The 15,000-nt window shown below is 39.4% G+C and overlaps 3 protein-coding genes across 5 annotated transcripts in view; 2 read left to right on the top strand and 1 right to left on the bottom strand.

The window, feature by feature from the left end:
• The window catches only part of LOC308077749 (zinc finger CCHC domain-containing protein 9-like), a 12,356-nt gene extending 8,965 nt beyond the window's left edge, over positions 1–3,391 (bottom strand). For all 3 annotated transcript variants that reach the window (XM_080418643.1, XM_080418644.1, XM_080418645.1), the window contains exon 1: positions 3,376–3,391. The gene's annotated coding sequence lies outside the window, so the exon portion shown is untranslated. The remainder of the gene's footprint in view (positions 1–3,375) is intronic.
• LOC308077747 (receptor-interacting serine/threonine-protein kinase 3-like) overlaps positions 1–15,000 on the top strand; it is a 156,814-nt gene that overhangs the window by 131,673 nt on the left and 10,141 nt on the right. The window lies entirely within an intron of this gene.
• The window catches only part of LOC308078247 (uncharacterized protein), a gene marked incomplete at its 3' end in the record, with an annotated part of 91,595 nt that overhangs the window by 69,074 nt on the left and 7,521 nt on the right, over positions 1–15,000 (top strand). The window lies entirely within an intron of this gene.

Below are 15,000 nucleotides of genomic sequence, written 5' to 3'. Positions count from 1 at the left end.
TTAAATGAGTTTCGGTTTGTTTCGAGTGGGGAAGGATCGGCGGACACGTAAATCCCGCCCACTACATTTGATTGGGTAAAGCGCGGCCTGCTTCCTGATCTGAAGGCACGCCCACTTGTAGGCCAGTGCGTACGCGATATGACGAGCCCCCCCCCCCCCGACAGATTCAAGCGGAGAGCAGAATCTGTTCTTGAGAGATTAGCGCTGCATGAAAGCACTTTAAACTGCGCCTGTACTCGCCCAATAATGAACTCCTCTAGACTGTCCTCTAGTTTCATATCCACGTGAAAGTTCTGTCAGAAAACGTGCGTTTAGCAAAAATATCTCCACTTTTCCACGAGATTCACGCGGACGTCGTTCTCTTGTCAGCCACGAGGCCGGAGCTGAAGTGACTGCTGGACGGAACACATGAAAACTTCAGCTCCACAGCCCCATACACCCACACAGCCCCATACACCCACACAGCCCCATACACCCACACAGAAAAGTCCTATGTGATTGTATTAAACGTTAAACTCACCAACATGTCAGCTGTACGGAAAGCTTAAATTATCCTCTTTCTATCTGCAAAGTTTTTGTTTCATAAAAATCCACCGTAGAGACATGTTATGAGATACTTTTCTGTCACTACATTCTGTGCAGGTGATTTATGTATTTTTGTGTCGGGAGTTTGGAAGCGCTCGTTCTCAATAACCCAACGTCCTGCTGCCCTCCTGCATGTCATGTGACATTTAGAAACAGGTGGTACGTAGGACCGCTGAGTGATTTACAACGAGCGCTTCCAAACTCCACCGCTCCATGCCGCTCAACGCTCTGCCACTCAGTCTAGATGAGGGGGGGGGGGGGGGGGGGGGGGGCGTGTCCCGGTGAAATACTCTCTATAGGGCATAGCAGTGGCGGCCATTTTCTGGTTCCACTTCAAAATACTCCCCATTGACATTTCCAAAAATATTTATATCAATTAATTTAAGCCTAGAATCAAGCCATCCAGGGTCCTGGTGAATCATGACCATAAAACGTTTTTTTTCTGTGATTTTTTTATTTTATATTTAATTATATGATATACTATATTTAATAAATACCCTTTGTTTTGCCGTTTTCACTTCTTTTTTTTCACAGAATCAAACGTTTTACGGTCATGATTCACCAGGACCCTGGATGGCTTGATTCTAGGCTTAAATTAATTGATATAGATATTTTTGGAAATGTCAATGGGAAAAATGCATTGAGTATTTTGGAGTGGAACCAGAAAATGGCCGCCACTGCTATGCCCTATTCACACGGCGGCCATTTGGGAATTTAACATTGAAAGTGCCACCCCGTTGCCGTGGCAACCGGGGTGGCACTTCATTGACTTATAGGGGAAGACCACTCATTTTGATCAGTGACATACGCAGGGTGTACTTTTGGCTGAGGGGGGCGGAGCCAAAAGTACACCCTGCGTATGTCACTGATCACATGACCTCAATCAATTATCCTTTTCTAGGCAACACAGAAGGGGGGGGGGGGACTTTTTTCTTATTTCCACACAACAGCTCTAAGGTGCATTAAAGACATAGTTCAATGTTGAAAATGAGTGGTCTTCCCCTTTAACAGCAACAGTGTGAATATGGTCTATGGACAGGTGCGTTGTGATTGGTGCGGGGCAATGAATCAATCACACCACCTGCCAACAGTGTGCCCCAAACATTTGTGCTTCCCAAAGGAAGTTTAGATACATTCGGTCCTTCACTCATTCCGGGCCCCTCGCCCGGACACTAAGTCGTCCGTGTGCAGCTCGTGGAAACGTGGAGATATTTGACTAAACACACGTTTTCTGGCAGAACATTCAAATGGATATGAAACTATAGAGGATAATATCTGACTCCAAGTCTTAGGAGTTCATTATTGGGTGAGTTACACACGCAGTTTAAAGCACTTTAATGCCGCGCAGATCCCTCCAATAACCGTATGAGGATGGGACCGATCTATGGCTGTGTATTTGGAATACATGAAATGTATGTAAGATGATCACAGACATTCTATGGCTAAGAGAGAGAGAGAGAGAGCTACTTCTCAGAGAGAGTGATAATCGTTTCCATGTAGAACATTTTTCATTTTCAAATATTAAAAAAAGCTGAAATGGCAGATCTACAAGCTTACAGATGTAAGCTTGTAGATCTGCTATTTCAGCTTTTTTGTGTTGCTTTTTTGTATAAAACTATTAAATATGTCAATAATTTCATATATTTAAGTTATTTGTCATATCTGCCCTGTGCATCTTTTTTATTACAAAGCCTAAAAGTCTTCATATGTTCCAATGTGTTCAACGGCCCAAACACACAATTAAATCCTTAATCGCAATTATTTGAGTGACAAATAATCGTCAACTTAAATTTGTAATGGTGACAGTCCTATTGATGAGTTAATGCTTCACATGAGTGTCACATGACACTGACATTATATATATATATATATATATATATATATATATATATATATATATATATATATATATATATATATATATAGTTTTCAACTTGTCAAGAAACTAAGGCTGGATCACAACCACGCTGTGTCTCTGCTACAACATTAGCCGTTTTCAATCTACGAGAGTTGTAGGGTTCACCCCCATGGACACAGGGACTTTCTGCACTATGCCCCGTAGACACTCCAAACATGTACAAATTGAAAATAAAGGTGCTTACACCCACGCCCCAAATGTTACCTGTCTCTACGCGGTAGTAGTTTAATGTAATAATCCATATATTTCAATAAAGAAGTGTTTTAATGCCGTCTGTGGCCGATTCTGTCGGAAGTTCCCAATGGGCGGTAGTGACGGGGCGCATCCGGTGAAACCCGGAATTACACTAAATGTAAACAGGAAGTAAACGAGGGTGAAAAAATGGCGTTCGGCCACAGACGGCATTAAAACACTTCCTTATTGAAAGATATGGATTATTACATTAAACTACTACCACGTAGATACAGTTAACATTTTGGGCTTGGGGGTAAGCACATTTATTTTCAATTTGTACATGTTTAGAGTGTCTACGGGGCATAGTGCAGAAAGTCCCTGTGTCCATGGGGGGTGAACCCTACAACTCTCGTAGATTGAAAACGTCAGAATCATAAATACGTCTACAAGAGTTGTATTCTACAGCTACTACAACATGGACTCACTGTGTAACTGTAACCTAGGATAATAACTATATAATATATAATAACACTGTGTAACTGTAACCTAGGATAATAACGTTAAACTAGTATTAATGACTTTGTACATTAAGTCAACAACAGTCTAAACAATACATTATGACAATAATAATATCAGTATGAATGACAGTATATCAGTATGAATGTAAAACTATAAGTATTTATAATAAAAAAACTCACTGATCAGAAACGAGGATTCTCCTTCATGTGTTTACCAAGGAAGTGCGTGGTGGACTCCTCCTCCTGCACATGTGCGTGCCGTAGAGTAGAACGCACTGCCGTTATGCTGCCCCCTGCTGTTCTGGAGGCTCTCTCGCTCTCTCTCTGTTTGAAGAGGCTTAATGGTGATTATTTTAGTGAATTATGGATAATGTGTTTGTTTAGTTTTGAAGTGTTATAACCCCCTATAAAACATGTCTGGTCAGTTGGTCAGCAGATGGTTTCATGAATGTATGTAAATAGACAATATTTTGGACCAATAAAAAAAAGTCCCTTTGGCTGCTGTACTAATATATAATATGACCACATGTATATTAATGTTACATCATGTCCATATTATATATTCTGCTGGACTAATATATAATATGACCACATGTATATTAATGTTACATCATGTCCATATTATATATTCTGCTAGACTAATATATAATATAATGTTACATCATGTCCATATTATATATTCTGCTAGACTAATATATAATATAATGTTACATCATGTCCATATTATATATTCTGCTAGACTAATATATAATATAATGTTACATCATGTCCATATTATATATTCTGCTAGACTAATATATAATATGACCACCTGTATATTAATGTTACATCATGTCCATATTATTATTCCTTTCCCACAGCACAGGGAAATTGTTACATTACTTAAACCTATTATTATGTCAGACCTGAGCTTTTGTTCTGAAATGTATAAATATATTATTGCGAGATTAAATGATACAATGTTATAACCCTTCAAAACAAAACAAACACATTATCCATAATTAATAAAGTAATCACAATTAAGCCTCTTCAAACTTATTTAATAAAACAATCTGTTTGTATTAATTGGGGGGGGGGGTTCCTTGAAACAGTATCAGGGGAACTTAAAACAGTAGCTAGTTCGACCCTGTGAGGAGCTTCTCAAAATACAGAGACTGAGCTGTAATATTGACCATGTCCACTGGAGGGAGACAGAGGCGTTGGAATGTAAACACAGTGACGCTGTGTCATCCACGTGTTAACTCCTTGTTTTACTTTTGGTACTTTAACTTAAGTACATTTAGATACCAATACTTTTTTTACTCAAGTAAATTTCTAATTCCGGACTTTTACTTGTAACAGAGTACTTCTACATTGCAATATTGATACTTTTACTTAAGTAGAACATTTGAGTACTTTTTCTACCACTGGTCCTTTGATCTTGAAGTCCAGTGCGCCATCGCGATGTTTTCTCTCCTAACGAGAGTCCATGAAGAGACAATGCAACACGTTATTATAGACTGAGTGCACATATATTATGTTATATTATTATATTATTACTATATTATATTATATTATATTATATTATATTATATTATATTATATTATATTATATTATATTATATTATATCATGTTATATTATTATATTATATTATATTATATTATTACTATATTATATTATATTATATTATATTATATTATATTATATTATATTATATTATATTATTATATTATGTTATATCATTATATTATATTATATTATATTATATTATATTATATTACATTATATTATATTATATTATATTATGTTATATTATTATTATTATTATTATTATATTATTGCACATATGTTTCAGCTGAATTTTATTTGTTTATTTGTTTGTACCTGAGATTCTAAGCAGTGCATTTAAGTTGTGTTTATCCCCTTTGGTTTATTGATTATAGAATATAGTAAATTGTTTATCCTGCTGTAAACAGTTTATTATATTTAATGCTTTCATTCATTACATTACAAATTGTGACTTGATGATTATGGAGATTTGACCAAGTTCATTAAATACCGACTCCATTATTCCTTATTGTAATACTGAATATAAATTGAAGTACTATTTATTATTTGTGTTTATTGTCTCCGCCAGGCCGAAAGGCATGGCGAGAGAGTATGTTTTACCCCCTGTCCGTCCGTCCGTCCATCCGTCCGTGTGTGTGTCATTCTGTCATTTTGTGGACAGCTAATCTCTGCACCGTTGGTTTGATCGCAGCGAAACCGTGCACACACACTCCCTGGATGCCAGAGCAGAACCTCTGGTCCAAATTTTTCACATGGGACTTTTATAGCGCCACCAGGAGGCCAATTTGTGCAAAACACATTTTTGGACAGTACTCCTACAGATTTCGCAAATCGGTACACAGTATCTCTATAGTCATTAAAAGAAATGTCTCATTTCAGATTTTTCATATTCCATCCTGATTGGCAAAAATTGTCTTTCAAAGTTTGCAGGAGTACTCCGTTTTGAACAAAATGCCTCAAATCATGAACACATCATGCAATTTCTGTGACATTTTGCACACACATTCCCATTAGGCCGAGGAAGAAATGCCATTTGAAAATGTTCAAATCAGCCTCATGGTGGCGCTGTAACAGGCCCTCATGGTGGCGCTGTAACAGGCCGATTCGTGTTTTTACCTATAACTGCACCGATCAGTGTAAAACTTTGTATGCACACTCTCTAGAGGCCAAGGAAAAACCTTTGCCCTGCATTTTTCACATTTGCCTTTTATAGCGCCACCAGGAGGCAGACTTATGTAAAACACATTTTTTTATATTAAGCCTTCAGATTTGATCCAAATCGGTACACATGCTCTCTATAGTCATGTGATCAAGACGGATCTATTTGATTTTCCATATTCCATCCTGATTGGCTAACATTGACATGTAATGTTTGCAGGAGTGGCCCGTTTTGAACAAAATGCCGCAAATCATGAACGCAGCGTCCGGTTACGGTGAAACTTTGAATGCACATTTGCACTACGTTGAGGAACAAATGCCACCCTTTTAACATTGGCCTGTTATAGCGCCACCAGCAGGTCAAATTTAGCAAAACACATTTTTAGAACAAAATGCCTCAAGCCATGCATGCAGTGTCCGATTGCCGTGCACGGCCTAGGAAGAAATGGCACCCTTTTCACATTGGCCTATTATAGCGCCACCAGGAGGCCAAAATAACCTACCTGACCTGGCGGAGACCTGTGCTCCGAGGAGCACTTTTTCTAGTTGATATTGTATTTCTGTTTCCTTTGTACAGCACACAAATCCCAACAGTAAATATATCACACTGAGCTCTCTGTTTCTGCCTCCTCATTCCTTATATGGTCAGCCTGACACGTGACCATTGCCTGCTCACCCCTGACCCCTGTCAGCCACTCCCACCTGAAGAAAAAACCTAAGACATTCTTTCAGCTTGAATACTTTATTATCAGTTTGCAGATTGTACACTTAAAGGGATATTTCACTTTTAAAAAAACAGTATCGTCTACTCAGGCTTTTGTGAGCCCCCCAGACAGTTTTTAAGTTGCTTGATTCATTATTTAGATATTTGATATTCATTTTATCAGACACGCCCCCTTCCTATACAAACCCATTGTAACTTCAAACTCCATTTTAACGTGTTAGATTCATCAAAAACACCCGTCCTTGGTTCTAGTGACTCATCCTGCCCTCCTAATACGTGAGGGGGCCGTGTTTTTTCGATTACTTTTTTCATTTATTATGTAGGCCTATGTTGGTTTTTTTTGCATTAAATTTTTTTCATTTTCCAAAAGAAATATAAAAAATTTATGAAAAAAGTAATTGAAAAAACACAGTCTCCTCACGCATTTGAAGGACAATGTCAGTCACCAGAAACAAGGACGGTGTTTCTGATGAATCTAACATGGTTAAAATGGAGTCTGAAGTTACAATGGGTTTGTATAGGGAGGGGGCGTGTCTGATAAAATAAATATCAAATATCTAAATACTGAATCAAGCAACTTACGGTCTGGGTTGCTCACAAAAGCCTGAGTAGACGATAAAAAAGTGTTTTTGAAAGTGAAATATCCCTTAAGTTAAATACATGCTATTTAACTCATTCACTGCCTAGAACGACTAAAACGACTTTTGTCCTTTAAGCCTCCACTGCCAAGAACGACTAAAACGACTTTTAATTTTTTTTTTTTTTCTCTTATTTATTTATTTAATTTTTAACCTAAAGACCAAGGAGGTATGATTTGTTGAAGATCTATACTCCCATTCACTTCCTTGTTAACTTAAAACTTAAACATTTTGTATCTTGGCTCCTGAGTACCTTTTTTTTTCTATGAAAAATCTCTGGCAGTTTGTCAAGCGCAAAAATAAAAAAGTTCTGGCAGTGAATGTTAACGGCAGTAAGTGTTATTTTATTTTTATATTTACTATTGCGTTGTTAAATCAATCAACATTATGGCATAACAGGATGATAACCTAAACCTACTGTTAAGTTTAATTATGTTAAAAATGTGGGCCCCTCGCAATTTCAAACTGCACCCGTCATCCTGGAGCCTGCCCTGACACACACACACCAGAGATGGGGACTCGAGTTAGGGACTCGGACTCGAGTCGCACTCGAGTGGCCAAAAACGAGACTCTCGACTCGACTCTGACTCGCCCCTCAAAGACTTGAGACTTGACTCGACTCGAGCCTCAAAGACTTGAGACTTGACTCGACTCGAGCCTCAAAGACTCGTGGACAATCTTTATTTTATGTTTATTTTTTGGACAAATAAATGAATGAAATGCCCAAAAAACTTCCACTCCCCTGTCCCCCCCCCCCCCGCAAAGAAACCTCCGCTCCAGTGCGCGCTGCGCGGAGACGGCTTCAGTCAAGCTGTTTCATGCTGCTCATTAACGTAAACATGGAGAGGCGAGCGCAACAGCTGCTATGTGTGTGGCCGCCGCGGCCTTTCATCATAAAGTTTAAATATAAAAACTTCGAAATTAAACAAATATGTTTAGCTCAGAATCAGCTATATAACCTCAGTTATCTTGGCATATGCTTACATTTTTTATAAGACGGTCGCATCATCTGTGACAGCACGTTTAGGAAACATCGGATATATTCAACACTTCACCACGGTAAACGCTACGCTCATGTAATGTTCACTGCATAAAAGCTGTGGTTCTCAAACCTTTTCAGGCCGTGACCCCCCAAAAGAATCATATTTGAACTGGGGATCCACATTTAGACAGTTTTTTGGTGCGCAACACAGCCCTCGTTTAAGTGAATTGCTTTCACCTGCTCTGCTGTTGGACTGCTGTGCGGAGTCGAGTGTGCGCAACAGGGCATATCTCCGCCAAGCCAGGGTGACCTACCCAGGCCCATGAAATTCATATGCAGGCATAGTAGCCAATTAGAATGAAATCTGCAAAAACTGACTCATATACTGATACAGAACCATATTGGCTATATATTATCGCTGTCGGGTGGAAATCTTGTATGTTCCTTTTTTATTATTATTTAAAAACAATTAAAAATCATGAAAATAGCCAATCTACAAGCTGTAATTATTAATAATTAAGAAATACTATATTTTAAAGAGTGAACAATCAACTAAAGTCATTATTAGTGCAAGTTCAATCACATTTCATTTGAATGAAAATAAATTGTGGGGAAAATACATAAAATCTCTAATCTGTGAATCTAATGTGATTTATTATGACCTGTCTATACTTTTACATCTATGCCCCCCCCCCCCATTTTTTTTTTTTTTTAAAAAGACTTTAAAAAGACTCGAGACTTGACTCGGACTCGACCCTCAAAGACTTGACTCGGACTCGACTCGACTCAACCCTCAAAGACTTGAGACTCGACTCGACTCGAGCCTCAAAGACCCGAGACTTGACTCGGACTCGACTCGACTCAACCCTCAAAGACTTGAGACTTGACTCGACTCGAGCCTCAAAGACTTGAGACTTGACTCGGACTCGAGCTCAGAGACTCGTGGACATCTCTGACACACACACACACACACACACACACACACACACACACACACACACACACACACACACACACACACACACACACACACACACACACACACACACACACACACACACACACACACACACACACACACACACACACACACACACACACACACACAGAGAGAGAGAGAGTAGCATACTGTAGTGTGAGTATATATTATATTTTATTTGGCTGGGTGAGTTAATATTTAAAGCTGTGCTGTGTTTATTTATTTTTCTTAAACATTTTAATTTGTTATTTTTATAGGAGACAAAGAGGTACAAACATTAATGTAGATCCACATCAACCAGAAACGTCTTTGGGTTGTGCTTAACGTTAATGAATCATTGTTATTATGCATAAAAGCACCAGTTACATTTAATGAACAAAGTAAACCATCTGGGTAGAGCAAGATATAGCAGGTTTCATTTAATAATGTTTGAGATCTGATAAAACCACAGGATGCTTTACTTAGAATGCCCGTAGCCACAGCTTTTACAAAGTGCAATTCTTCATCTGCCAGATTAGCTGTAGATCTAGTTCTCAAACCAGTGAAACCAATTGCACTGCCATGGGCAGAATGACTATAGATCTCTCTCTCTCTCTCTCTCTCTCTCTCTCTCTCTCTCTCTCTCTCTCTCTCTCTCTCTCTCTCTCTCTCTCTCTCTCTCTCTCTCTCTCTCTCTCTCTCTCTCTCTCTCACTCCCCCCCCCCCCCCCTCTTTTGGTACCTTTTTAACAGCGTTTTCTTAATTATTTTTTTACCTAGTTTAATTTTTTACTTTTGGCCCTAATAGTCTAGCCTAGTTGGGTCCCTTGAAATTGTTTGGTTGCCTACGCTGTTTTTATGCCATGCTTTTAACCTGTAGCACTCTGAGATTCGTAAGAATGTAAAGTGCTTTATAAATAATAATAATATTATTATTATATTATTATTATTATTATTATTACATCTATGCTTCCGAGAGGTCCGTGGCGTGAGTGACAATTATTACAAACATTATGAATGAAATGCTGCCTGACATTGGAAAAATGGCTCACTCCATTCCTCTCTTCAGAGAGATGAAGCAGGGACCCCCTTAGCTGAGAGAGAGATGAAGCAGGGACCCCCTTAGCTGAGAGAGAGATGAAGCAGGGACCCCCTTAGCTGAGAGAGAGATGAAGCAGGGACCCCCTTAGCTGAGAGAGAGAGAGATGAAGCAGGGACCCCCTTAGCTGAGAGAGAGAGAGATGAAGCAGGGACCCCTTAGTTGAGAGAGAGATGAAGCAGGGACCCCCCTAGCTGAGAGAGAGATGAAGCAGGGACCCCTTAGCTGAGAGAGAGATGAAGCAGGGACCCCCTCCATATTGTTTAAAATTGTGTTTTAGTTTAAACTTTTTTTGTTTACTTGGTCTGCTCTTTTTTCTCTCTACACCTGTACCTCTTTGCCAAAAATAGCAGATCTACAAGCTCGTAGCTTGTAGATCTGCTATTTTTGGCTAAAGTTCTCCTCAGAAAAAGGGATGGTTCAAGTGGTTAAGGTAAAAAAAAAAAGAATCATATCACACAAAGATTTGGCGGACCCCCTGTAGTAACTCTGAGGACCCCCTAGGGGTCCCGGACCCCCTGTTGAAGACCCCTGCTTTATAACAATAATCCTGCCATATTTATTATAATCACTAATTTGCTACGAAGTGTCTTTAAATGGTTCTGTAATTCAAGTCAAATCAAAAGCATTAAATTATGCAAGAACAAAAACGTTCTGCCTAAACCTTATAATCACACTATAATAAATGCATTCATTTATAGCAGTGATTATAATAGCCTGACCTATTAAAACTATAGCACACTATGATCCTATTATTTATAGTAGTACAGTGTTCCTGTTTAGTCTTTCTCTCACACACACACGCACACACACGCACGCACGCACGCACACACACACACACACACACACACACACACACGCACGCACGCGCGCACACGCGCACACGCGCGCACACACACAGAGTAGCATACTGTAGTGTGAGTATAATGAGTATATATTATATTTTATTTGGCTGGGTGAGTTAATATTTAAAGTGCTGTGTTTATTTATTTTTGTTAAACATTTTAATTTGTTATTTTATAGGAGACAAACAAAGAGTGTCACTCTCTCCAGTAGTCATAAACGACACAGTGGTTCTGCATACTGATAGTTTATTTGAAGCACTCGTACGGCTCAAATAACACCAACGTTGAACTACATAAAACAAAGCATAAAACAAACAAACACTTGCATTAACAACAGAAACATGACGTAAACATTGTACAAATAAACAAACACATAACAAACTAAAGCAAATACAAACAAACACACCTTGCTGGCTGCATAATAGACTTGTAAGGAGGGAATGAGTCCTTGTGCCCACGACAGACTCACAACTGCAATACAAATCATTTCATTAACCAAACGTTCAAACCCATATAATGTTCAATATGCGATTCTTTAGGCATTAAAGATCCAGGACACAAACATACCTGTCTCACTCTCTCCCTGTCTCACCTCAAGGGAGGAAGTGCAACCACTAACGTGTCCGTGTCCCAGCCTCCCTTATAAGGAGTTCCGGGCATTTAACTTACAGTTTCCGGTACAAAATACTACTTCTAATAAAGCGACTCAACAAAATGGGCATGGATAATGGGCATAAATAATTATATTAGATAAATAACAAAAATAAGAAATAAAATGATTACTCTGGCAGTTACAAAGAGGTACAAACATTAATGTAGATCCACATCAACCAGAAACGTCTTTGGGTTGTGCTTAACGTTAATGAATCATTGTTATTATTATGCATAAAAGCACCAGTTACATTTAATGAACGAAGTAAACCATTTGGGTAGAGCAAGATAGGGCAGGTTTCATTTAATAATGTTTGAGATCTGATAAAACCACAGGATGCTTTACTTAGAATGCCCGTAGCCACAGCTTTTACAAAGTGCAATTCTTCATCTGCCAGATTAGCTGTAGATCTAGTTCTCAAACCAGTCAAACGAAGTGCACTGCCATGGGCAGAATGACTATAGATCTCTCTCTCTCTGTCTCTGTCTCTGTCTCTGTCTCTGTCTCTGTCTCTGTCTCTCTCTCTCTCTCTCTCTCTCTCTCTCTCTCTCTCTCCCCCCCTCTCCTCTTTTGGTACTTTAAGTATATTTTTGACGCGTTGTGAGCTTGTAGATCGGCTATTTTCAAATAGCCTATAGGTATAAAATAGGGCTAACGTGGTTAATGTATGTTCTGTAATGTAATAATGTATATCTGCAAAGTAACTAGTAACTAAAGTTTTCAAATAATTGTAGTGGAGTAAATGTACAATATTTGCCTCTGAGATGTAGTGGAGTAGAAGTAAAGGTATTTCACATTTTGAATACTCCAGTAAAGTAAAAAATACCTCAAAATTTTACTTAAATACAGTACTTGAGTAAATGTACTTAGTTACTTTACACCACTGCCCACAATGCATTTTGATATGTTTTATTTTGATGTTGGAGGCGACAGTGGCTCAGGGATAGAGCGGTTCCCAGTTCGATCCCTGTGGGCTCCCCCAGAGTTAGTGTGGAAGTGTCCTTGAGCAAGACTCTGAACCCCTAATCGCTCCCGATGAGCAGGTTGGTGCCTTGCATGGTTTCCTCCTCTGTGTGTGTGTGTGTGTGTGTGTGTGTGTGTGTGTGTGTGTGTGTGTGTGTGTGTGTGTGTGTGTGTGTGTGTGTGTGTGTGTGTGTGTGTGTGTGTGAATGTAATGCACAATCTATGTAAAGTGCCTTGGATAAAAGCGCTATATAAATGCATCATTTATGTTGATGTTGTATAATCGCAATATTACACTTGGGGATGCTTAAATCACAGCCTTTGGCACTGATTGTAAATAAGAACAGGAAGAGTTTTAAAAGTGTTGTGTCATCTGTTTCATGAATGAGGGACCCCCCGCCCTGACTGATGGGAGGGAGGGGAGATCAGGATTTTCGGCTTGCTGTCTTGTTTTTTCACACATTCTTTCTTCTGGTATTTGTGACATATATAGTTGTGTATGTAGGAATGCTGTTTGACAGATGATGTGTCTGTGTCTCTCTGTTCAGGTCATTAAGTCATTAACAACATTCTGCTCAGGTCAACACAGTCGTTTACATACCTGGTAAGTTGACTGACCACATACTCTATGCAGGGCTGCCCTAAGCACAATATCTCTGTGCTGACATAATGTAATGAATTATTTGAAGCATAATATTTAAATGCAGGTAAATGTAATCATTGAGTAATTCATGGAGACTATCCTCCAAATACACATGTGTATGTCCTACTACAATGTAGATCTGTCATACGACATGTTATCATGTGTATTATAATTGCCTCAGTTATCAAATTGCAAGAGTTTTGATTAATGCAACAATATTAATAGTTTTATTGCAAAACATGGTGTTTTTCTGTGAAAAGACGTTTTGAAATGAACATTTCCATGTCCATGTCAACTTGCTGTAGTGTGCGCAAGGTACTTTATTTCCCTGTGTTTAACTTAAGGCAGAATTTGGCAGCGATCATGAAGTAATTGCAGTCTTACTGACTGGCTGCATCTGCCTCCAGGCATCACATTAGACATTTGCACCAACAATTACATAAAAAAATAGTAATTAACTTTATTTACTGGTTATATAAACTATACAGTAAAGTTTATGCTGTCACGTGACCTTGCCATACATTTGATTTGGCTCGCACGCACGCACGCATGCACGCACGCACGCACGCACGCACGCACGCACGCACGCACGCACGCACGCACGCAGAATAGTGCCTACACAAAAACACCAGACCAGAGGAGAGCCCAGTGTGTCTGTGTGCCTGCCTGTCTGTCTGTCTCTGTCTCTGTCTCTGTCTGTCTGTCTGTCTGTCTGTCTGTCTGTCTGTCTGTCTCTGTCAGTAAATAAAGTGATATGATTATTTATTTTACCTTAACCACTTGAACCCTAGCATCCCTTTTCTGAGGAGAAATTTTGCCAAAAATACCAGATCTACAAGCACACCAACGCCTTACGCTGTGAGGCGTTGTGAGCTTGTAGATCTGCTATTTTTGGCTCCGGGGTCCCTGCTTCATCTCTCTCTCAGCTAAGGGGTCTCTGCTTCATCTCTCTCTCACCCATACCTTTGCACTAAATCCGGACTTTGACTTGTAACAGAGTACTTCTACATTGCAGTATTGATACTTTTACTTAAGTAAAATATGTTAGTACTTTTTCCACCTCTGCTGGAGAGAGAAGAGCCGTCTGGAGAGAGACAGGCAGACTGAAGACTTTCTACAGAGCGCTAAGCCGAACAGCGGCCCGGACGAGTTTAGTTAGACTGTAGCTCCATGGGGGGGCCGGTATTATTTGTATTTGAAGTTTATTGTTTAAATTCTGTTTTCAGAATAAAAGCCCCCCTGGTCATTGTACAGCGGGGAACTGCAATAGGGCAAGCAAGGCTGACGTCACTCCGCGGCTGCGGCTTGCCCCGCCCCCGGTCGGTGGGGTCCATATCTCTCTTCACTCGGAGGTTCAGTAGTAGTAGCCTGCTAGTTGGTGCTCTTTCAGCAGTGTTTCACCAAAATGGGAATGAATTGTTGTATGATAACCTGTTCCACGGCTTCTCCCCATCGACGAGGTGAGAATAAAAAGGGGCTAAAATGGACAACGGACTAACTTTTCACCGCATTCCCAAATGGAAGCCAGCCAGGTCTCCCACGTAACAAAGAGACGATGCATGGCTTGGTTGTCTGACAGCCCAGATGACAGAAA

Source organism: Gymnoscopelus braueri (assembly GCF_963280865.1).
Source record: "Gymnoscopelus braueri genome assembly, chromosome: 22".
In the NCBI taxonomy this organism is placed as follows: Eukaryota; Metazoa; Chordata; class Actinopteri; order Myctophiformes; family Myctophidae; genus Gymnoscopelus; species Gymnoscopelus braueri.
Note: the sequence above shows the minus strand (reverse complement) of the source record. Positions and strands in the feature narration are given on the sequence as shown.